Here is a 24,033-nt window from a genome sequence, read left to right on the forward strand (position 1 = left end):
CACGTGGACGCTAGGGTCCTTCCCACTTACTGCCAGGAGGATGATCTGGGCCCGTGGGGTTATTCAGGTATCCCTCCTCCTTCTGCTCCTGGACAGGAAAGCGGGCATTCTAGGGTGACTCCAACAATGGCCAGCGGCGGGGTTGCTCCCAGGAGCCAGGGCACAGGCCAGACTTGCAGAGGAAATACACAAACTGAAAGACCTACAAGAAGGGAGAGGTTTGGAGGCACGCTGGAGGAGAAAGAGAAACAGAGAGAAAGACAGAGAGAGACAGAGAGAGAAAGAAATAGAGACAGAGACACAGAGAGAGACAGAGACACAGACACACACAGAGAGGAACAGTGAGACGGAGAAAGATAGAGACAGAAAGATGCAGAGAGAGACAGACAGAGACACACACAGAGACAGACAGACAAAGACATACAGTGAGAGAGACAGAGAGGGACAGAGAGACCAAAAGAGAAAGACACAGAGGAACAGAGAGACAGAGACACAAAGATGCAAAGAGACAGAGAGACAGAAATAGAAAGAGAGAGACAAAGGGTGACAGAGAGACACACAGAGAGAAACTGAGAGACAGGGAGACAGAGACGGTGAGAACATGGGCAAGATTAAAATTTTAGCATCTTTTTTTAAAAAGTTGAGGTGAAATTCACGTACCAGAAAGTCCGCAATTTTAAAGTATTCAATTCAGTAGCATTTGGTATACTCACAGAATTGTGCAACCATCACCTGCCTAGTTCCAAAATGTCTTGTGCCCAAAAGGGAAAAAGGAAACCTGTGCCCATTAAGCAGCCATTCCCGTTCTTCTCCATTCCATAGCCCCTGGCACCCACCCGCCTACCTTCTCCCCTGTGATTTAGCTACTCTGCCTGTTTAAGAAACGGCATCGCTCAATATTTTGCGTCTGGCTTTTTTTCACTGAGCGTGTTGATTCACCTGCACTGTGGACAGTTTCAGCACTTCATTCCTGTTCATGGCTTAATAATATTCCATTGCATGGATGGAGCATGCTTGTTTATTCATTCTTCAGGCTGATGCATATCAGCGTGGTCTCCACCTTTTGGCTGCTGTGAATAATGCTTCTGTGGCCTTTTCTTGGACATGCATATGTTTGAATACCTTTTTTCACATCTTTTGGTTTCTGTATCTAGGATTGGAATTGCTGGGTCACAGGGTAATTCTGTTTTGCTTTGCTTGACCTGGGAGGTCAAGGCTGCAATGTGCTGGAACCATCACACTATTTTCCACAGCAGTTGCACCATTTTATATTCCTACCAGTATTGTTTGAGGGTTCCAGCTTCATCCTCGCTGACACACTGTTATCTGGTGCTTGTATTTCTTACTTCTAGCCATTCTAGAGTGTGAACTAGAATCTCCTTCTGATTTCAGTTTGCACTTCCCTGATGACTGATGATGCCAAGCACCATTTCATGGGCTTTGGGGCCAGCTGTAGATCTTCTTTGAAATGTTTAGTCAAGTCCTTTGCCCATTTTTAAATTGGATTTTTTGTCTTTGTGTTGTTGAGTTGTGAGTGTTCTTTATATATTCTGGATACTGGACGTGCATTAGATGTATGATTGGTGAATATTTCTCTCTCATTGTGTAGGTCTTTTCATTTTTGTGAGAGTGTCCTTTGATACACAAAATGTTTTAATTTTGGTGAAATCCAATTTATTTAGATGTCATACGGAAGCAAGAATTAGCTAACCTAAGGTCACAAAGATTCACACTATGTTTTCTTCAAAGAACCTAATAGTTTGTCTTTTACATAGATGTATTTGATCTATTTTGAGCTCATCTTTGTATGTAGTATGAGGTAGGAATCCAACCACATTTTTTTGTGTGTGGAAATTCAGTTATTCCAGTGCTTTCTGTTGAAAAAACTATTCGTTTTCCCATCAAATGGTCTTGGCACCCTTGCTGAAACTCAATTGCTCATAGACGTATATGTTTATTTCTGGACTCTCAATTCCAGTCTATTGGTCTGTATGTCTGTCTGTCACCAATACCACACTATTTTGATTGTTGTAGCTTTGTGGTATGTTTTGAAATTAGGAAGAGTAAGTTTTCCAACTTTGTTCTTTCTTTTCCAGATTGTTTGGAGGGGACAGGAAAAAAGATTGTTTTGGCTATTTGGGGTCCCTTTCAACTATATGTAAATTTTAGGAGCAATTTTTCCATTTGTGAAAAAAAAATGCTGCTGGGATTTTCATGGGGATTTCATTGATTCTGTAGGTTGCCTTGAGAAGCATTGCCTCCTTAACAATATTTTTTTTTTTTTTGGAGATGGAGTCTCGCTCTGTCGCCCAGGCTGGAGTGCAGTGGCCGCGGATCTCAGCTCACTGCAAGCTCCACCTCTCGAGTTTACGCCATTCTCCTGCCTCAGCCTCCCAAGTAGCTGGGACTACAGGAGCCCGCCACCTCGCCCAGCTAGTTTTTTGTATTTTTTAGTAGAGACAGGGTTTCACCGTGTTAGCCAGGATAGTCTCAATCTCCTGACCTCGTGATCCGCCCATCTTGGCCTCCCAAAGTGCTGGGATTACAGGCTTGAGCCACCGTGCCCGGCCTCTTTAACAATATTAAGGCCTTTAATCCAGGAGCTCAGAATCTTTCCATTTATTTAGATCTTCTTTAATTTTGTTTTTGTTTTGTTTTGTTTTGTTTTGTTTGTTTGTTTGTTTTTTGAGACAAGGTCTCACTCTGTTGCTCATGTTGCTCAGGCTGGAGTGCAGTGGCATGATCACGGCTCATTGCAGCCTTGACCTTCCAGGTTCAAGCGATCCTCCTGCTTTAGCCTCCCAAGTAGCTGGGACTATAGGCACGTGCCACTATGCCCCCGTGATTTTTGTATTTTTTGTAGAGATGAGGTTTTGCTGTGTTGGCCAGACTGGTCTCTAACTCCTGGGCTGAAGCGATCCGCCCACCCTGGCCTCCCAAAGTGTTGGGATTATAGGGCATGAGCCACTGTGCCCAGCTTCTGTAATTTCTTTCAGCCATGTTTTGTAGTTTTCATGGTATGAGTTGTGTACCTTCAGTACTTTAATGTATTCCTAAGTACTTTTTTTCTTTTTGATGCTATTGTCAATTGAATCATTTTTCTTTTCTTTTTTTTTTTTTTTGGTTTGAGACAGTGTCTGTCTCTGTCGCCTAGGCTGGAGTGCAGTGGCACCATCTGGGCTCATTGCACTTCCATCTCCCAGGCTCAAGTAATTCTCCTGCCTCAGCCTCCTGAGTAGCCATGCTTGGCTAATTTTTTGTATTTTTTTTTTTTGGTAGAGATGGAGGTCTCCCTATATTGCCCAGGCTGGTCTTGAACTTCTGGGCTCAAGCAATCCTCCCACCTCGGCCTTCCAAAGTGCCTGTAACCACAGGTGTGAGCCACTGTGACCAGCTTGTAATTGTTTTCTTAATTTTTTTTTCAGATTTTCCGTTGTTAATATATAGAAATACAACTTTTTAATCAAGAAATACATTTTTTTGAGTTTTGATCCTCAACTGTAACCCTGCTTAATTTATTTGTTAGCTTTGAGAGGGTTTTGGTGAATTGTGTAGAATTTTCTACATACAGGTTGATGTCATCTGTGGATGGAAACTGCTGCCTTTCTTCCTTTCTTATTTGGATGTCTTTTATTTCTTTTTCTTTCCTAATTGCTCTGGCTAGGACTTCCAGTGCTATGTTGAACAGAAATGGTAAAAGTGGGCATCTTTCCCTTGCTCCTGATCTTAGGGTGAAAACTTTGAGCTGCCTGCATATATGGTGTTGGCTGCATGTTTTTCTTTATTTATTCTTATTTATTTATTTTTAATTCCTATTTCAATAACTTTTGGGGTACAAGTGTTTTTTTGTTACATGGACGAATTGTTAGTGGTTAACTGAGATTTTAGTGCACCCCTCACCTAAATAATGTACACTGTACCCAATACGTAGTGTTTTATCCCTAGCTTCCCTCCCAACCTCCCCCTTCTGAGTCTCCAGTGTCCGTGATATCACTCTGTCTGCCTTTGTGTTCTCATAGCTTATCTCCCACTTGTAAGTGAGGACACAGGATATTTGGTTTTCCACTCCTGAGTTATTTCACTTAGAATAATGGCTTCCAGCTCCATCCAAATTACTGCAAACGCCATTATTTCATTCCTGTTAATGTCTGAGTAGTATTCCATGGTGTATATATACCACATTTTCTTTATTTTCTTTTATTTTTTGTTTTTGAGATAGGGTCTCGCTCTGTCATCCAGCTTGGAGTGCAGTGGTGCGATCTCAGCTCACTGCAACCTCTACCTCCTGGTTTCAAGTGATTCTCCTGCCTCAGCCTCCAGAGTAGCTGAGACTACAGGTGCCTGCCACCAAGCCTCACTAATTTTTGTTTTTTCAGTACAGACAGGGTTTCATCATGTTGGGCTTGTCCTGACTTCCTGACATCAGGTGATCAACCTGCCTCAGCCTCCCTAAGTGCTGGGATTACAGGCGTGAGCCACCGTGCCTGGCCTTATACACATTTTCTTTATCCACTCATGAGTTGATGGGCACTTAGGCTGGTTCCACATGTTTGCAATTGGGAATTGTGCTGCTGTGAACATATGTGTGAAAGTGTCTTTTTCATATAATAACTTCTTTTCCTTTGGGTAGTGGGATTGCTAGATTGAATGATAGAACTACTTTCAGCTCTTTAAGGAATTGCCATACTGTTTTCCACAGTGGTTGAACTGGCTGACATTCCTACCAGTAGTGTATAAGCATCCTCTTTTCCCCACATTCACACCAACATCTATTATTTTTTGATTTTTTAATAATGACGTCCTTGCAAGAGTAAGGTGGTATCTCGTTGTGGTTTTAATTTGTGTTTCTCTGATGATTAGTGATGTTGACCATTTTTACCTATGTTTGTTGGCCATTTGTATATCTTATTTTGAGAATGTCTATTCATGTCTCTTACCCACTTTTTAATGGGATTATTTGTTTTTTCTTGCTGATTTGTTTGAATTCCTTGTCAATTCTGGATATAAGCCCTTTGTCAAATGCATGGTTTGTGAATATTTTTTCCCACTCTGTGGGTTATCTGTTTACTCTGATGACTATTTATTTTTGTGTGCAGAAGCTTTTTAATTCAATTAGGTCCCATTTATTTATTTTTATTTTTGTTGCATTGTTTTGGGGCTCTTAGTCATGAATTATTTGCCTAGGTTGATGTCTAGAAGAGTTTTTCCAATGTTGTCTTCTAGAATTTTTATAGCTTCAGGTCTTAGATTTAAGTCTTTGATCCATCTGGAGTTGATTTTTGTATAAGGTGAAAGATTAGCATCCAGTTTCATTCTCCTACATGTGGTTCGCCAGTTTCCCCAGCACCAATTATTAAGTAGGGTGACCTTTTTCCAATTAATGCTTTGTCAAAGATCAGCTGTCTGTACATTTTTGGCTTTATTTCTGGGTTCTCTATTCTGTTCCATTGGTCTATGTGCCTACTTTTATACAAGTTCCATGCTGTTTTGGTCACCATAGCCTTGTAGTATAATTTGAAGCTTGCTTCAAATTAGTATAGTAGTATAATTAGTAGTATAATTTGTTTTTGCTTAGGATTGCTTTGGTTATTCGGGATCTTTTTTGGTTCCATATAATTTTTTTTTTTTTTTTTTTTTTTTTTTTTTTTTGAGATGGAGTCTCACTCTGTTGCCCAGGCTAGAGTACAGTGGAGGGATCTCGGCTCACTGCAACCTCTGCCTCCCAGGTTCAAGCCATCTCCTGGATTCCCTGCCTCAGCCTCCCAAGTAACTGGGATTACAGGCGTGTGCCACAACACCTGGCTAATTTTTTGTTGTTGCTGTTTTTGGTTTTTGTATTTTTAATAGAGACAGAGTTTTGCCATGTTAGTCAGGCTGGTCTCAAACTCCTGACCTCAAGTGATCCACCCACTTTAGCCTCTCAAAGTGCTGGGATTACAGGCTTAAGCCACCACACCCGGCCGGTTCCATATAAATTTTAGGATTATTTTTCCTAATTTTATGAAAAATGATGTTGGCATTTTGATCGGAATTGCCTTGAAGCTGTAGATTGCTTTGGGCAGTATTGTCATGTTCACAATATTGATTCTTACTGTCCATGAGCATGGGATGTGTTTCTGTTTGTTTGTGTTGTCTTTGATTTTTTTCAGCAGTATTGGCTGCAGGTTTTTCACAAATGCCCTTTATCCAGTTGCCCCAGGTGGCAGTGGCTTTATTTAACTTTCAAGGTTTTCAAAGACCACCCTTCGATTAGCCACTGCTCCATCGTGAGAGAGTTCTGAGTTAGGCAAAACGAATTTTTTTTTTTTTTTTTTTACCCAAACAGGTTAAAACAGACAAAGAATTCCTTGGGGAAAAGGTCTCCTCCACTCCCTCCAGATCTATCCACCTGCCCAGGGAACACCGGCCTTCACTGTCCCAGGGAGGCTTGTGGGCACCACCACATGAAAACACCACCAGGCTCTCCTAGCAAGTCAAGGTCACCATTTCCTCAAGTTGACATTCACTGGGTTGCGGTGACCCTTTGACTACTTGCCAGAGAGCTAACAATGTCGGTACTAACCGTTTGTGTCTAATTTTTTGGAGGGCCCTCGGAGCTTCCTTTTGGGTTCCAGGCTGTATTCTGGGGTAGAGGACACAGATCCCACCACTCGATGGAGCATCAAGGTCACTTTGGGAGACCAGCATGTAGGGCGGAATGTGCATAGTACCATCCATCCCAGGGTGACCCAGCACAGTCCTACTGGCCGAGGCGGGGCCCAGGGGACCACAGCTGTGCTGAGCATGTGATCAGCAAGCCGAGGAGACCTTGGAGACCACGGTGCCGAAGGAAGGCTACTCAGACAAAGGCGAAATAGGTCATGCTGGGAAAGTCCTCCCAGGGACCTTGCAGTCCTGGGGGTCCTGCTGGCAGAATGCCCAAGGCCACAGTTCATCTCACTTCTCCACAAATCTGCTTCCCTGCTGGCTCCCTCATTTTATAACGGACAACCCCAGTTTTCTGTTGCTCAGGTCAAAAACCCTGGGCCCCTGACTGCCACCTTACCCTCCTCCCTGTCCTCCCTGCAAGAGTATGAATGCTTGTGCCCCTCCCTCATTCCTACATTGAAATCCTCACCCACAGGTGATGGTGTTAGGTAGTCGGGCCTTTGGGAGGTGGTCAGGTCATGAGGGTAAAGCCTCATGAGTGGGATCAGTGCCACTGAGGCCGAGGTGGGAGGATTGCTTGAGGCCAGGAGTTAAAGACCAGCCTGGGAAACATAGCAAGACCCCATCTTTGCAAAAAGTAAGTTAACATATACTAGTGAAACACAGTGGTGCATGCCTGTAGTCCTAGCTACTCAGGAAGGGTCACTTGAGTCCAGGTTGAGGCTACAGTGAGCCATGATAGCACCACTGTGCTCCAGCTTGGGCAACAGAATGAGACCGTATCTCTGAAAAATATAAAAATAAAAATAAATACACCTGGTGCAGTGGCTCACGCCTGAAATCCCAGCACTTTGGGAGGTGGAGGCAGGCAGATCACTTGAGGTCAGGAGTTGGAGACCAGCCTGGCTAACATGGTAAAACCCCATCTCTACTAAAATACAAAAAAATTAGCCAAGGATGGTAGCGGGTGTCTGTAATCCCAGCTAGTCAGGAGGCTGAGGCATGAGAATCACTTGAACCCTGGAGGCAGAGGTTTCAGTGAGCCAAGATCACATCACTGCATTCCAGCCTGGGCAACAGAGTAAGACTCCATCTCAAAAAAAAAAAAAAAAAGGAAAAATATAAATAAATAAAAAAAATAAATAAATAAAAAGGAGCCTCTCAGTCCTTCTACCACACATATACTGACCCAGTGAGAAAGAGAGGTCTGTGAACGAGGACACGCCCTCGCCGGGCACCAAACCTGCTAGTGCCTTGCCCTTGGACTTGTGCTGTTCATGAGCTCCCTGGCTATGGTGTTTTGTCAGAGCAGCCCACACGGACTGAGACACTACCTGTGTCTTCCAGCCCCACTGGCCTCTTGGCTGCTTCTCAAACACCGAGCATGATGCCCCCTCCCTCCCACCTTTGCACTTTGCAGTCCCTCTGCCAGGAGCACCCTTTCTACTGTTGTAATTCCCACAGGCCCTCTCAGGAGTGTCCCCCATGCTTGCTCCTATCCCCTCACCCTGCTTCACAGCCTCTGGTCAGCCCCATTAGCTGATGATTCTGTGGAAAGAGAGCATGGCCTTGCTCAGCCCCTGCAGCCAAATGCAAAGGAAGACCACAAGTCCTCTGAAGAGGAGGTGCCTGGCTCTGGGGGGCCCGGCATGTGCCCTGACCAGGAGAGCCCCTGAATGCGCAGCTGACACTGCCTCCAGGGCTGGCAGGGCCTGGCTGAGGCCGTCCATGGGCAGGAGCCCTCCAACATCCAGCGATCATGGCCATACCCCAGCCCCCATCACGGGCCTGTGTTCTTCAGGCGTGGGGAAGGCACTATGGGGCAGAGAGTGGGGACAAGAGGGTCAGGCTCAGAGTCCAGGCACTGGTCACTGTGGGATAAGGAGGATGTCCCTGAGGGACGAGTCAGGGTCCACGTAGGAGAAGAAACTGGAACTTGGGGAGCTCGGACGGTGGCCTTCCTGTGACCTTGAGTGAGAGGCAGCTCACTTCCTGGAGCTTCAGCCTCCCATTTGTATAATGGAAGAATGCTTACAGCTTGTCAGACCTCACAGACCTGCTGGTCGGGGAAATACACCACGCAGCTCCCCTGGAGACGGCTGCCAGGGTGCACAGGAGTAAGGTCCCAGGGCTGTGCAGCTCATCGAGCGTGTCCAAGGGTGTGTGTGATGTGTGATGCATTGTGCGTATGTGAGTGTGCACGTGCATGGTGATGTGGTGTGATGTGTCATGTGTGCACATGCACGTGGTGTGGTGTGAGGTGTGTGCATGTGCATGTGTGTGCATGTGTGTCAGGTGTAGTGAATGTGTATGTGGTCTGGTGGATACATGTGCCTGTGTATGGGTGTATGTGGATGTGCCTGTGCACGTGTGCATGTGGCTGTGGCATGCATGTGCATGTCTATGTGTGCGTGTGATGCAATTGCTGCCCGCTAAGATTCCTGGGCTGTCCTGTAGCCAGTGGTGGCATGGAGGGAGGCATGGGCAACATATACACTGCAAAAGGCCAAGAGCACCAGACTGGGCCCTGTGCCATGTGGTTGCTGGCTCCAGAGCCAGGATGGGGTGCTTAGGGCTGCCCACTCCCCCTCTGAGAAGGAAGCAGGGATTTTAGGAAGAAAACAGGAAGCCTGTCCTGCTTAGAGCCATACCAGGTGATGGAGGAAGGCTGTGTTGCATGGGGTCAGAGGGCAACATGCCATTCCCTAAAGCCCTGCTACCCTCAGGCATCTTTAGGATATTCCATTGCCCTCCAGAATGTCAGGATGTCTCTCACTTGTGGAAGAGGAGAGGACATCTCACTTGTGGAATGGGGGAGGGCTCCTGCCCATAGACGGCATCAGCTCACTGACTCCCAACCTGGACATCTGAGCCCGGCTGGAGGCCAGGAGGAAGCTAGCCTCATGAGTCATACATTCAGGAAACCTTGGGTCTATCCTCCAAGCTGAGCCTTGGGGAGCCTGTGCCATCGCTGTCTGGACCACGCCTATGGAAAGGCACAGATCTGCACAGATGGGAATCCCAGCCAGCAGATTGGCTGGGGGGCCAGCCAGCTGAATGCAAAGCCCCAAAGTCAGTGAACAGCACTGGGTCCTAAACCTAATTGCACCTCCAGCTGCTTCGAGGAGAGGCCTATGAATGAGTGCTGCTCTGGAGTCCCCAAATCTATGGTCTAGGAGCCTGGTCATATACCAGAACTTCCTTCCCTTTTATGGCTGAGTAATATACCATTGTATGGATAGACCATATTTTGTTTACCCATTCACTCATTGATAGGCATTTAGGTTTTTTCAATTTCTTGACTATTATAAGTAATGCTTTTTGTGTGAATGTGTATTTTCAATTCTCTCTGGTATATACCTAGGAGCAGAATTGGGTCATAGAGGAACTCCCTGCTTAACTTTCTGAGGAACTGTCAAACTATTCCAAAGTGTCTGCACCATTTTACATTCCCATCAGCAGGATCTGAGGATTTTGATTTCTGCACGTCTTCACCAGCACTTGTTTTTTTCTGCTTGCTGGTTTTGTTCTAGCCATCCTAGTGGGTGTGAAGCAATGTCTCATTGAGGTTTTCATTTGCATTTCCCTGATGCCTAAGGTTGTTGCGCATCTTTTCATGTGCTCATTGGCCATTTGCCTCTCTTCCTTGTAGTAATGTCTATTCCATTCTTCCACTCACATTTTAATTGGGTTGTTTGTCTTTTTGTCATTGAGTTGTAAGAGTGTTTTATATAGTCTGCATTCAAGTCCCTTATCCAATACATGAGTTGCAAATATTTTCCCCCATTCCATGGGTTGTCTTTTCACTTGCTTGATGGTATCCTTTGAGGCATGCAAGATTTTAATTTTGATGAATTCCAAATTATCAGTTTTTTTCTTTGATTCCTTGGCTTTTGATGCCATATCTAAGAGACCATTGCCTAACCCAAGCTCACAAAGATCTACTCTTAATTAGTGTTTTTTTTAACATATATAAGAGTTTTAGAGTTTTAGCTCTTACATCTCGGTCTTTATTTTAATTTTCATAGACGAGGTGAGGCAGGGATCTAATCACATTCTTTTGCATGTGGAAATCCAGTTATTCCAGCACCATCTGTTGCAGACTGTTCTTTCCCCTTTGAATAGTCCTGGCACCTTTACTGCAAATCAGTTGGCCCCAGATGTATGAATTTATTTCTGGGCTCTTTATTCTATTCCGTTGTTCCATATGTCTGTCTTTATGCCAGTGTCACACTGTTTTGATTATTATAGTTTTGTAGTGTTTTGAAATTACAACATGTGAGTCCTCCTGCTCATCTTTCTTTTCAAGGTTATTTTGGCTATTTGGAGGCAATTACAGTTCCATATCACTTTTAGGATTAGCTCATCAATTTCTGCAAAAAAACAAAGCTTAGATTTTTAGAAATTGTGTTGAATGCATAGATCAGTTTGGGAAATATTGTTCTACTAATATTGTGTCTTCTGATCCATGAACATAGGATATCTTCCCATTTAGGTCTTTAATTTCTTTCATGACATTTTGTAGTTTTCAGCATACAAATCTTGCACTTCTTTTGTTAAATGTATTCCTAAGTATTTTATTCTTTTTGATGCTGTTGTGAATGAAATTGTTTTATTAATCTCATTTTTGAATTATTTGTCACTAGTGTATAGAAACACAAATGAAGCCGGGTGCAGTGGCTCATGCCTGTAATCCCAGCACTCTGGGAGACCAAGACAGGGAGATCATTGGAGGTCAGGGGCTCAAGACCACCCTGGCCAACATGATAAAACCCTGTCTTTACTAAAAATACAAAAATTAGCCAGGTATGGTGGTGCACACCTGTAGTCCCAGCTACTTAGGAGGCTGAGGAACAAGAATCCCTTAAGCCCAGGAGACGGAGGTTGCAATGAGCTGTGATCACACCACTACACTCCAGCCTGAGCAGCAGAGTGAAACTCTGTCTCAAAAACACACACACACATACGCGCGCGCACACACATACACACACAAATTATTTTTAATATGAATCTTGTACTCTGTAACCTTGCTGGAGTTGTTTATCAGTTCTAATATATTTTTTATTTGCAGATTCTTAGGGCATTCTACATATAAGATAGTTTTATTTCTTCCTTCCAATCTGGATGCACTTTTTTCATTTTTCTTCCTTAATTGCCCTGGCCAGAGCCTCCGGTTCCATGATGAATAGCAGAGTTGAGAGTGGACAAACAGCTTTCAGTCTTTCACCACCGGATAGGATGTTAGCTGCAGGTAGGCCCATCTTGCTTTTGAACTTAGTAGTGCTAGATGTGAGAAAAACTTTGTTCACATAAATAAATAGATAAAAATGGGAGCACTTAGTTATCATGCATCTCTCAAGTCTTTGAATGTTTTTAGAGTTATGTATGCCAAAAATCACATGGTGGCCTATCATCAAAATGTGGAAAAAGCCTATCAGCATATGACTCAATTAGGTCCTCCTTAAAGTTTAAGGAAAACAGGGAATTAAAGGTGCCTGATTTTCACAAGTCTCAGTCATTATCAATAGCTCCCACTCTTGGTTTTTGGGAGAAACTCCCTAGGGTTTGGCATACTCCAGGAAGATCCAGGAGTCTCCTGGAACAAGAGCTGGGACCCTTGGGGGTCTCTCATGGGTCTGGTGTGTGACAGCATCCTGATAGCACATGCCACAGGTATACATGTGGTGCAAATGCACACAGTCAGTCCCCTGTGAAAGCACAGAGATGCACTCTGCCACACAGCACATGTTTAGAAATGATGTGTTAAGTCAGTGACCGAAAGACAATGGTACATTCCTCAGGGAATCCCAGGAGGGCTTCCCAGGGGAGGTGACCCCTGGGCTGAATCTTGAAGGATTTTCTTTCTTTAAAACACACATATCCAGTACTTTCCAGGCACTGTTTAAGTGTTCGACACACCGTGGCCAGTTGAATCCTAACGCCCATCTGATGAGGCCCGCAGTGCGGTGACCCTGTTTTACAAATGAGGAAGCTGAAGCACTGTGACAAAACAGAGACTTGAACCTTGGCAACCTGGCTGCAAAGTCCCCAGGCAGAGGGGACAGCCCATGCCAAGGTTGGGGCTGATGTAGGGGTGAGCAGAGCCCTCAGGCAGGCCCAGCAGTGACCGGGCCTAGCTGGAGCATACAGTTTAGGAATCACTGGAGGAACCCGGAGCCCTCAGGGAAGGCAGGTGCAGCCTGGGAGGAAGCAGAGAGGGTAGGACTCTAGAGGATACCCCATCCCCATGTATGCATCCCTCCAGGCAGGGCGGGGATGGATCTGCGCAGTCACTGAGAATTTCTCAATGGAGCTATTGGATTAATGCCGCAGGCTCTCCAGGGGCAAGTGGGCCCCACAGATGCCCAGGTCCTGCCCCAAGGTGCTGACATTCGGTGGGGGCAGGGAGCCCCCGTTTCGGGTTGCTTTCCTGCTGCTATGCCGGCCTCTCTGCAAAGGGCTGAACTCCCACTGCGCTTCTAGCCTCCCCTCCCACCCCACTCACCTCCCCTCAATCCTCTCCTTCTCCCCTTCTCTCATCCTACTACCCCCTTCTCCTCCCCTTTCTGATGGAGGAACACAGTCTGGGACCCTTCCTACCTCCTCATGGCTTAAATAGGTTTAAGTAGGAAAGGGGAAGTACCGGCTCCTCCCTCCTGCTGCCACAGAGACTCAGAAATGCTTGGAGTCCTGGTGGCCTGGGAGGAAGGAGCCCGCCGGGTGCCTCAGAGAGAGGCCTGCTCAGGAGGCCATTGTGGAGGCCCTGGCCATGCTCTCCATAATCATCTGATTGGATTAGGGTCAGGGCAACCCTAATCATGTCAAAGGTCACCCCAGGCTTTGTGGCAGGGGCCGCAGGGTGCCTGGCCACCCCTGCCAAGATGGCCTTGTTGAACACAGTTAAAAACCCTCAGCCAGCTGTGAGGAGAGGGGCCCAGCCTCCTGTGTGTGTGTGCACATGAGTGTGCACCCTAGTGTGTGCATTGTGAGGGGTGCATGTGTGTGCCTATATGTGCACATATGCCATATATGTGCATGCCTCTGTGTATGCATGTGCATGTGTGTGTGCGTGTGCATGAGTGTGAACATATGAAGGAAGGAACTTCATATCCTCACACCTCCTGCTTTCAGCCCCATCTGCCATCCACCTGGGCTGGGACTGGGGGCTGGGGCCACCAGACTGAGGCTGGGAGAAACCGTCAGTCCTTGGAACATGGGGCTCTGCCGCAGAAGCTAAGCCTGGTCTCTGAAGAGCTCTCTTTTCTGGGGTCCAAAAGGAGCAGGACATTCAACCTGCCTGGGGCAGAACGCATTTGAGGAATTTTAAGTGCATGGGCACACCATGCAGCTTCTCTGTCCCCTGCCGCAGGCCCCAGGCACCGGGAGGGCTCACTTCCCTGGAGAGTTGGAGACACTCCACTCTTGACCCCTGGCAAGGTAAAGCTGCCACGGATACAGGTACAGAGAAAGGGCAGGGATGGCTGCAGTAGATGCAGCAACCCAGGGCCCAGCATCTGGATCTCAGGCGGCATGTGGCTCTGCAGAGAGCCTGGCCTGCTCTAGGCCAGGTGGGGTATGTGCTCCTTAGAGAAAGGGACGGAGGCCAGGAGCGGGTGAGGCCTGGAGCCTAGGGATGCCACCTGTGCTCACACACTTGGTGCCCTCTAACATGGGCTGGGCCCAGGAGTCCCCCCAAGTCCTGGCACCTGCCAGATGGGCTGGGGGGAGCGTAGTGGCAGGGGGAGGTATGCAATCTCTTGTGCTTCCCAAGTAAGTGTGCTTCCCACAACTCCTTGTGGACACTTCCCAGAGCCCTGGGGTTTGCTTCTTCCTACCCAGTGTGGGTGGGGCCTGCAGCAGTGGCCTTCCCACTCAGCCTTCACACACCACCCTCTCTTCAAGCATTTCCAGTCCCCACCCCCTGCCCTGGACTGTGAACCCCAGGGTATCCCCACTCAAAGCACAGGGCCAGATTCCTGGTTGGTGCCCCAGGACCCCTCCAGCCCCAAAGGGTGGGGAGAGTAATGAAAGGGTTCCTGCACACCACATGTCAGTAAGCCTTGCTGGGTGCCCCACAAGTCCCCCATCATCTCCCCAATGTCATCCCCAGTCAAGAGACAGCCCAGCCTCCTCTCCTCCCGGCAGAGTCCCCAGGAGCCCCTCGGGGTGGTCCACCACCTCCCTGTGTGTCCCCTGCCTATGAGGGCCGGCATAGGGGTGGGGCCTGCCTGCTAGGACATGGGGACACAGAGGGCAGCTCTTTAGGGAACCAGCGTCCCCAAATCCAGGTTGCGACCCCTGACCCCCCCCATCGGAAAGTGTTGCTGTTTAAGCTGCGTTGGGTTGGGGGGCTCCCCTGGCTCCAGCGGCCTCTCTGGTGTATCATTAACTCTCCCCAGTGGGAGGGGAACCCCGGCTGACTCCCCGCCGGGTCCGGCTGGGAGCACAATATCCCAGCGACGGCGACAAGATTAAGCACAAGGGGAGAGTGCAAATGCGCGGGCGGTTCACACGCCCTTCGCGGTGCTGAATTAAAGCGTCTGAATGGGGATTTCCCCTCGCGCCCGACGGCCTGGCGCGCGGCGCATACTTCCAGGTTGCTATGACTGGCCTGCGCTCGCCTAATCACCGACCAGGGGGAAATTCATATAAAATATCGCCGGCCATTGTGGGCCTAACTTGGCGTGACAGTGGCGCACAAAGCCGGATTCAAGCGCCCCAGCGGGTCAGCACGGCTCCCGGCCGCGCGGGCCGCCCGGCGGTGTCAGGGGCCGTGGCCGCGGTGGGGCGCGAGCCGCATTCCGCTCTCAGGTGGCTCCGGGGCCTTTTGTGCAGGCCATGATTACCAAATGCCACCGCGACACCCCCTCCCGGCCGCCTGGCTCCTCCTGGGGCCGCAGGAATGAGGGAAAGTGGGCAGCCCCTGAGGGGAGGCGCCCGGGCGTCGGCTCCGGAGGGGACAGGGGCGCGGGCTGAGTCCCCCTGTGTGCCGCACAGCAAAGGGTCTTCTCCTTCCCCTGTGCTCGGGCCTCAGTGGGGGAAGAGGGCCCACCCGTTGCTGCTCTGGAAGCCTGTTGTGGCCTCCCGATGGGCACGAGAAGGATTTTGCCAGTCTGGTCAGGTGGTCCTAGCTGGGATCCAAGGCACCCCCTCACTCAGCCAGCCCCTTCCAGCAGCTGTGGCCTCAGCAGGCAGGAGATGAGGGCAGCACCAGGAGAGAGGGACCCAATGCATTCGGGGTGGCCATTGTCCCCACAACTCTATGGGTCCCACGTGTGTGGTGGGGGTGTGGTAATTATACAGGGTGCAGTGTGCACGGGGGGACTGGGTTCGCTGTGACCCTCCATCCACCAAGATGCCTGAAGGCCAGTCCCTGGAGTACAGGGAGACTGCTCCTCACTGGTGCTGCAAAGGCCTGGCAGATCAGGCAGGGGCAAGGCCTGGGGGATGGGGCATTTGCCCTGCAGACCTGGGGAGAGAAGCTGGCTGCAGTAGGGTGCACTTGGGGGGCAGAAGGAATTTTTTGTCACAGTGAAGGTGAGAACTTCTCAGTGGAGATTCAGCTGTTTTTCTCCTGGGCAGTGGGCAATGTTGGGAATCTGGACCCCTAGTACCTGGCTGAGCTGGCCACCATGGGGTCCCGCCCTCGGCCTGTGCTTCCCTGCTGGAGCTGGGGGTGTCCAGTCAGACCGTCAGCATTGCCAGGGAAAAGAGACGAAGCCACAGGTTTCCAGGGGCTGGGGACAGCATTGGAGGGCCCCAGGAGACATGACCAGGTGAGCATGGGTCAACATCAAGAAGCAGACTGGGCACAGGCGGCATCCCAAGCTCCTAGGAAAGGAGGTGTCAGCTGCCCCAGGATGGGGCCACAGAAGCAGAACCACAACCCCGTTCCCAGGCTGAGCAGCCCAGCCACCAGCTGCCAGCAGCCAGGGCCCTGAATCCCAGAGCCTGTGACCAAGGTGCCCACCTCCAGGAAGAGGCCAGGCTAGAGACCCAGTGACCACTGTCCACTCATGGGGGGATGGCCATCAGCATATCAGAGACACCCCCCACCCCCTTCTCCTGGCAGGCTCCTATTCAAGGTCTTGTCCAGGGTCCCATATAGCCCTTACAAAGTCATGGCCAAGCTGTCCATAGCCTCCCTTCTGGTCACAGCCCAGAGGAGGGGTCAGCACAGAATGGAATCTGACCTTGGGAGATCTCACCTCTGTTGATGTGTCAGAATCACTGGAGACCCTCCCCCAGCCATGATCATTGTTAGAAGCCTCCAGTCCTAGTTCCCTGCTGGGCTTCCCAGAGGGGCCAACCTGGGTGAAGCCCTTCAGACTGAGCACTCTGCCTCCCTGAGGAGCTGGATTTCATTGTCCTATGGTTGCATTTAACAACAATCCCCTCCCCCTACCCAGAACTTTCCCTCCTTCAAGTTGTTTGTCCCTCAGAAAAGCCACTCAGGAGTCCCCTCTGGACCAACAGGCATGTCCCAGGAGCCCAGGAGTTCCGGACTGTCCTTCTCTTCTTGCCCTGTATCAGCCCCGACAGCCTTTCCACAGATAGGCATGCCCCTCTCAGCCATGCAGTGGGGGCCCAGCCAGGCAGGTGGGCTCCCTGCTCCCTTGAGCTACAGCCATGGAAACACTAGCCATGGGAACACCCATTGGAGCTGCAGGAGCCTGTAATGATGGGTTCAGGGACCTCTCTTGTGACCCCTCTGTCTGGGCTCTGCACTCACTGCTGTGCAGCCTGGGGCCTGTGGCTGACCCTCTCTGAGCCATCTTCCTGTCAGGGCCACTTCTCTCATTAGTTAATACAAGGATAGGCTTGGACCTGCTTTTCCCACTGTCACCCCAGAGCAGGGAAGCCTCCATGCTGTGCTCCCTCAGCACCTACCTTCTGAGCACACACCTGTCCCTGCTGAAATGCTTCCTGGGTCACCTCCCCATAAGAAGGTCAGCTCTGAGGGGACAGAGGCTGCAGGCTTCTTTGCCACTTAAAAGACAGTCACTGCTTAATAAATAGTGGCAACTGAGCAACTTTAGTAAAATGTGAAAGACAAGGATTTTGGAATGATTTGGGCAAATGTTCAACATTTAAGAATTTGGAAACATGGCCGGGCACGGTGGCTCACGCCTGTAATCCTAGCACTTTGGGAGGCCGAGATGGGTGGATCACGAGGTCAGGAGACTGAGACCATCCTGGCTAACATGGTGAAACCCTTTCTCTACTAAAAATACAAAAAAAATTAGCTGGGCATGGTGGCGGGCGCCTGTAGTCCCAGCTACTCAGGAGGCTGAGGCAGGAGAATGGCATGAACCCGGGACGCGGAGCTTGCAGTGAGCCGAGATCGTGCCACTGCACTCCAGCCTGGGCAACAGAGCAAGACTCCATTTCAAAAAAAAAAAAAAAAAGAATTTGGAAACATATCCTTCCTGTTTGATGTTCAAAGGTCCTTTTTTGAAATTATGATGGTAGATATTTTATACATATATATGTATAATATCTACCATATATCTACATATCTATATCTATCTATGTATAGAGAGATATATCTATATCTATCTATCTATCTATCTATCTATCTATCTATCTATCTATATCTTTTCCTCTCTCAACAAAATAAAAACACTTGGCAGTCCTCTGTTAGTCCCCAGATGCTCTCTGATACTTGCAAAGCCCATTAAATCCAAATCTAGAAACAAAGGATCGTTAAGATCCCTCTAGTCCAAAAGTTCTGAGATGCAAGAGACAAAGGAACCATCAAAGCTAATCTCATGATTCCCTGCATCCGACAACTGCACTGCCCTCAGCTGTGATGGAGCCTTGCCTGGCAGTTCTTCTGCCTTTCCCTAAATGCCCACCTCTTACCACCTAGAACTCCCTCACCTTCTCAGACTTTATCCATCCATCCATCCATCCATCATCCACTCATCCATCATGCATAATTCACCATCCACCAATCCATCATTCATCCATCCATCCATCATCATCATCCATTTATCCATCATGCATGATCTACCATCCATCAATTCATCCATCCGTCCATCCACCATCCAACATCCATCCATCTATCCATCCGTCTATGTGCCATCCATCAATCTATCATCCATCTATCCATCCACTGTCCATTGTCCATCCATCCAGCATCCATCAATATCATTCATCCATCCATCTATCCATCCATCCACCATCCATCAATTCATCATCATCCATCTATCCACCATCCCTCAATCCATCATCTATCCACCCACCCATCCATCTACCCACTATTCATCACCCCTCCATCCCAGGCCTGCCTCAGAGCTCATGTTGTCAAGCCTTGCTGTGTGTCCTTGTCCTCTCTACTACCTCCCTTGTGAACTGTAAGCTCCCAAAAGCACGTGATTTAGCACAGTCCCAGGCAAAAAGCCTAACACACACACCAGCAAAGCCTCCCACTAGAGATAGGGAAGGCTTCCCCTGGTTCATTCTCCTTACCAAGGCAAGGACTCTCTTCTCCTGAAAGGTTGTCATCCAACCTCTGTTTTATTTATCACCAGGACAGGAACCCCTTCAACTTTCAGAAAGCCTAGGTTGTTAGAAATTTTATCATATTGAGCAGCAGTCCACTTTCTGGAGGATTTTTTTTTCTTTTGATGGAGTCTCCCTCTGTTGCCAGGCTGGAGTGCAATGGCGCAACCTCGGCTCACTGCAACCTCCGCCTCCCGGGTTCAAGTGATTCTCCCACCTCAGCCTCTTAAGTAGCTGTGACTACAGGCGCACACCAACACGCTCCACTAATTTTCGTATTTTTAATAGAGACGGGGTTTCACCATGTTGGCCAGGATGGTCTCGATCTCTTGACCTCATGATCTGCCCACCTCAGTCCCCGCAAAGTGCTGGGATTACAGCCGTGAGCCACCACGCCCAGCCTCTGGAGGATTTTTTGTCTGTGGTTCTTGAGAGTGGGCACCTTGCTTCTTATTCATCTCATATTCCTAGTTCAGCCCAGTGCCTGGCTCATTAGGGATTCTCAGATCCTGGATGGATGGTTGAATGGATGGATGGATGGATGATGGTTGGATGGTGGGTGGTGGATAGATGGATGAATGGATGATGGGTGGATGATGGATGAATGGTGATGGATAAATGGTGATGGATGGATTAGAGATGGATGGATGATGGGCAACAGATAGATGATGAATGGACAGACGATGAAGGGGATGATGGATGGATGATGGTTGAATGATGGATGGGTGATGAATTGATGATGATGGATGATGAATGAATGATGGGTGAATGGATGGATGAGTGATGGTAGATGGTGGATGATGGGTAATGGATGGACAATGGATGGATTGTGGATGGATGGATGGATGGATGGATGGTGGATGATGATGGATGATAGATGTATAGATAATGTATGGATATGGATGATGAATGGATGAATGGTGGATGATGGATGATATATGGATGATGGATAGATGTGGATGATGGATGGATGGATAATGGATGATGGATGGATGTAGATGACAGATGATGGATGATGGGTGGATGGATAGATGGGTGGTGGATGGTGGATGATGGTAGATGATAGATAATAGATATATGGAGGATAGATGGATGGATGGATGGTGAATGGATAGATGAATTGATAGGTGGATAGGTGGTAGGTGGTGGTAGATGATGGATGATAGGTAATGGATGGATGGATGGATGGATGGATGGATGGATGGATGGATGGATGGTGGATGATGCACGATAGATGAATGGATAGATGGAGGATGTAGATGACGGATGGATGAATGAACGAAAGGAAGGAAAGATAGATAATTGATACTTTGGATGAATTCAGTAAATAACTGCTAAATGAGATGACAACAAGTTTCTGGGAAAGATGGTTTTCCCAAGTGGAAGATACTTCCCTTACAGAACAATTTTGTTATGCGGTTTCCTTTCTTCTTCCTTTCTCTGACAACTGATTGCTGTGTTAGAATAAAAGTCTTGGGCCTGAATAGAGCAGGCCTTAGGTGACTCAAAAAATTCAACCAGGCTCCTTCCCAGGTGACTTGGCCAAATTGGCAGCATTTGTGTCTAAGCACCCTGCCTCCCAGTAGCCTGTGTCCCATTCCAGTGGGACCTCTGACAGTCCACTCTAATGAAGGCATTTTCCTGCTGACTGGGATGATTCCCTGGCCTTCTGGGATGGCTGGCACTTCCCACAGGCAAGATGCCTCTGTTTCACCCCCATAGATGCCTGTTGTGTCAACAAAAGCAGAAACCCCTGACAAAGGTGTTTGTGGCAGAGAACTTGGCTTCCGTGGAGGCTGGCTGCCAGGACTCCAGAGCCTGGACGTGAGCCCTGGCCTCAGGGGAGCCCTGAATCGGCTCCTCTGTAAACAGAGATGACTCTGGGCAGTGGTTCATAACCTGTGTGCTTCAAACGCCTGTGGAAATCTGATCAAAGCAATGTATTCTCTCTCCAGAACGACGCCCGTGCTCCCAGATATACCCCATCGTTTGTGCTATTTTGGGAGGGTAGTGAAAAGATTCCCCCTAGAACCTTGGGTGGAATCCATCCCATAGGCTTAAATCTCCTGTCGCTGTGGCTGCCACTTGGATATTCTGGGGGTCTTCCTTCTGTACGGTTTCAGGACATTTTTTAACTTTTTATTTATTTTATTTTATTATTTTTGTATCAGAGATGAGGTCTCATTCTGTCTCCCAGGCTGGAGTACAATGGTGTGAACACAGCTCACTACAGCCTTGAAGTCCTGGGCTCGAGCAATCCTCCTGCCTCAGCAGCCCGAGTAGCTAGGACTACAGATGCACGCCACCGTGTCCAGCTCATTTATGTTTATGTTTTTTTTTTTTTAAGAAAGGGGGTCTTGCTGTGTTGCCCAGGCTTAACTTTTTATTTTGAAATAACTTCAGACTTACATAAACATTGCAGGAGTGGCACTGAGAGCCCTGGGTCCCCTTGCCCAACCCTGTGGTACATAACCATGCCAATTGTTCAAAACTAAGTGTGTTCTATTCACCACACTCTGGATGTCACTCGGCTTTCCTTCATTTTTCTATCAAGATCCCTTTTCTGTCCCAGAACCCCTTCCTGGGTCCCTTGTCACTTTTGGTGATGCCATGCCTCTGGCTCTTCCGCTCTTCCCTGTCCCTCATGCCCCTGAGACCTCTGAGGAGCACAATTAGGCATTTTGCAGAACAGCCATCAATTTGGGTTGGTCTGATGTCTCCCGACAATTAGATGCAGGCTGTGCATTTTGGGCGAGAATACCTCGAAGGCTGTATGTGGCCTTCATGCATCATCCCTGGAGCCACATGGTATTGTGTGTCCCATTTCCGGCAAGGTTAACTCAGTCCCCAGCATAAGGTGGCATCTGCCAGACTTCTCCAGTGCACAATTAAGGCTTTTCCCATTGTGCTTGATAAACACTGTGAGCAGTTGTGGAACTTCTTGGAGACCTTGTGGCTTCAACTTTAATGCAGCCTCTCTTTGCCAGAACACAGGGTCTCATGCTTTTCTGGCCTGTGGTCTTTCAGCCTGCAGCTTCTACTTTGGCCTCGGATGAGGGTGTCTGTCCTGGGATCCAAGCCTCTCTGCAGAGACTTCTTGTCTTCAGTCTTCACCAGTAAATTGAAGGCCTGCACCAGGGTTTTCACACCTGGCAGGGAGCTCCACCTCCACACGTGATGGAAGGGAAAATCAAGGTTCAGCCAGCTGGTGACCAAACTGAGCAAGAATTAGCTCTTTTCTCTCCAAGTGGAAGCCCTGAGCACCACCTGCCCTTGCCCTTGAGTGTGTCTGGCTATTGGGACTGTTTGCCTGAGTTTTGATAAGCAGGGATCTCCAAGCCCTTGTTATGGGTAGGGCATGAGTGAGGCAGAGAGCCCTAGCCTCAGGCTCTGGTTCTCCTCTTATCAGAAGCTCAGGAGCAAGAGGGAGGGGCTGGCCTTGGAGACAGACTCCTGTAGTAGCCAGCCCACCAGGTGGGAAGGCAGGCTCAGCTGGAGTAGGGTATTCAGGGCGTGGGATGTCCAGGCCATTTGGGAGTGAGAGGGTCCAGCCAGGAGGGCAGGTGGAGCTGTGTGCCATGCGTGAGGCCAGGAGCACCCAGGACACTCCTCAACCCTGCCCTCTCAAGCTGCCCTGGAAGGGAAGCAGGGCAGATGGCAGGGGAGGGGTGCTGACTAGGGAGCAGACGACCTGAGGATGACAAGAAGAGGCCTCAGGCCTGGAGGCACAGAGAGGAAGTGCTCTGCATCCAGCCACACGTATATTCACTCAGGGGCAGTGGGTTCAGCAAAGGCCCCTCCAGGCCTGTCTGTGAACTGATCAGTTGTGTCAGGGAAGTAACATGGGGTTGGGGGTGGCGGCTTCAAGTTTCCTGGAGAGGTGAGGAGGAGGTGGTTGCCTAGCTGCTCCCTGGGAAAGGAAAGAGCAGAAGTTGCATGATGGGCCTGGGTGACCATCGGCACCCAGGGGCAAGGGTGGGCCTGCTGTGGGTAGGCTCAGACCCTCCTGGTTCCCTGACTCAGCCCAGGGCTCCTGCCCTTCACTCTGGCCCCAGGAAATATCTATGGGCTGGGCCTTGTGCTCCAGATTGGAAATAAAAGGTATGCCAAACAGTTCCTGCCCCTAGGCAGCCAGGACTGGGGAGGGAGTCAGTGGGCAAATCTTCCTGGTTGGGGAGGGGCAGCCAGGTGTAGAGGACACCCAGTCCCTGGCCGCTCCCCTCAGAGCAGGCAGGGGCACAGCAGGTCCAACCTGAGCCAAGTAAGGAACTGGAAAGAGCCCAAGGGGAGGACAAAGGGCTGAGTGCGGCCTGAGGCCAGGGAGCGGCATTGAGGTCAGGAGAGGAGATAGATCCAGAGGGGGCCTGGCATGTTCAGATTGGCATTGGGCAAAGACCTCAGCCTGCAGAGAGTGTGTTTCGAGGGAGAGGTGTACATCTGTGTGTATGCATGTGTTTGCGTGTGGTGGGTTGTGGATGCATATGTGCATCCATGGGAGGTGTGCATGTGTGTGGTGTGTATGGTGTGCATGCATGCATATGTATATGTGTGCGCATGTGTGTGTGTGCACGTGCATGGGGCATGCATGTGGGGGAGTGTGCATGTATGTGCGTGTGTATTCATGTATGTGTATGTGTTGTGTGGTGTGTGTGTATTTGTGTGTGTGCATGTGTGTGTGGTGGGGTGTGTATATGTGGGGGGTGTGCATGCATGTGTGTGCATGTGTATGGTATGTGTGGTATGCCTGCATGGTGTGCATGTGTGTGTGGGATGTGCATGTATGTGAGTGCACGTGTATGCTGTGCTTGCATGCATGTGTATATGTGTTCATGCATGTAGTGGGGTGTGCATGTGTGCTTAGGTATGTGGTGGGGTGTG

The 24,033-nt window shown here is 48.9% G+C and overlaps 1 protein-coding gene across 3 annotated transcripts in view; it reads left to right on the plus strand.

Moving 5' to 3' along the window:
* The window catches only part of WNT3A (Wnt family member 3A), a 93,911-nt gene that overhangs the window by 55,056 nt on the left and 14,822 nt on the right, over window positions 1–24,033 (plus strand). The gene's annotated exons all lie outside the window — the stretch shown is intronic.

This window comes from Macaca fascicularis, chromosome 1 (genome assembly GCF_037993035.2).
Source record: "Macaca fascicularis isolate 582-1 chromosome 1, T2T-MFA8v1.1".
NCBI lineage: Eukaryota > Metazoa > Chordata > Mammalia > Primates > Cercopithecidae > Macaca > Macaca fascicularis.